Source organism: Gossypium hirsutum, chromosome D03 (assembly GCF_007990345.1).
Source record: "Gossypium hirsutum isolate 1008001.06 chromosome D03, Gossypium_hirsutum_v2.1, whole genome shotgun sequence".
In the NCBI taxonomy this organism is placed as follows: Eukaryota; Viridiplantae; Streptophyta; class Magnoliopsida; order Malvales; family Malvaceae; genus Gossypium; species Gossypium hirsutum.
The window spans coordinates 27,744,926-27,746,449 of NC_053439.1; the positions used below are offsets into that span (position 1 = coordinate 27,744,926).

The 1,524-nt window shown below is 40.1% G+C and overlaps 1 pseudogene; it reads right to left on the reverse strand.

Moving 5' to 3' along the window:
* Nucleotides 1-585: 585 nt before the first annotated feature.
* LOC121215789 (uncharacterized) lies at nucleotides 586-683 on the reverse strand (annotated as a pseudogene).
* Nucleotides 684-1,524: the final 841 nt, after the last annotated feature.

A 1,524-nucleotide genomic window follows, 5' to 3' on the forward strand; every position in this document is an offset into this window, starting at 1 on the left:
TTAACTTTGCTGATATTTCTGTGATTATTTCAGGTGTTGATGAGTATTAACCGAAATCATCAATTTACTCCCTGTAGACCTTGAGATTGAACGAATTTTTTGATAGCGAAGAAGACAAGCAAGTCAAAGATGGACTGAAGAGATGAACTTCGAAAATTTGAATCAAGGAAACAGAGCAAACCTTGCTAAAATCCTATCATTATTGCTGATGATAGGGATAGAGCTTTGAGACAGTATGTCGTGCCAGTATTTCATGATCTTAATATGGGTATTAGGAGACTCGAAATTGTGGCACAATAGTTTGCGTTGAAGCCATTCATGTTCCAGATGCTTCAAACAGTGGGCCAATTCTGTGGAATGCCTACCGAAGATCCTCACCTACACTTAAGACTGTTTATGTAGGTGAGCGATTCTTTCAAGTTAGTCGGAGTACTCGAAGATGCATTACGATTGAAGTTGTTCCCATATTCACTACAGGACAACGCTTGAGCTTGGTTGAACTCATTACCACCAAACTCAATTTCAACATGGCAAGAGTTAGCAGAAAAATTCCTTATGAAGTATTTCCTGCCTAGCAAGAATGGTAAGCTGAGGAATGAGATCACTAGTTTCCAACAAATGGATGATGAGTCGACATGGGAGAGGTACAAAAAACTATTACGAAAGTGCCCTCATCACGGAATCCCACATTGCATACAACTTGAGACATTTTATAATGGTCTTAATGCTCACACGAGGATGGTAGTGGACGCTTCTGCTAATGCTGCTCTCCTTTCTAAGACTTAAAATGAGGCTTACGAAATCATTGAGAGGATTGTCAGCAACAATTATCAATGGCCAACTAATCGAGCAGCGTCCAGAAGACGAGTCACTAGAGTACATGAAGTAGACGCTCTTACTTCACTCGCATCTCAAGTATTATCAATATCCTCAATGTGAAAAAACCTTAATACTAATGGGTGTAATAGTTTTGTACCACAACCACTAAATCAATTTGAAAATGTAGCCTGTGTTTATTATGGGGAAGGACATTTTTTCAAAGAATGTCCATCGAACCCAGAATCTATGTATTACATAGGTAACCAGAACCAAAATCGAGGAAGGCAAGGACTGTAATCCAATTTCTATAACCCATCATGGTGAAACCACCCGAATTTTTCCTGGAGTACCCAAGGGGCAGGAACCAATAACAATTATGTCTAACCTAGATCGACCTAGCCACTTAGTTTTTCCCAATAAGCTTAGAAGCCAACCCAAGCTGAACCATCCAATAGCCTAGAGAATATATTGAAGGCATACATGGCAAAAGATGATGCCTCTCTAAGGAATTTGGAGAATCAAGTAGGATAGCTTGCAATTGAACTCAAAAATCGACCGCAAGGTGCTTTACCTAGTGATACGGAGAGTCCAAGGAATCCAGGGAAGGAGCATTGTAAAGCGTTAACATTGAGGAGTGAAAAGACTTTAGAGCCCAATTCCGTCGAAGTTGAGAAGGAGCTAGCTGACGCTCAAGACTCAAAAGAA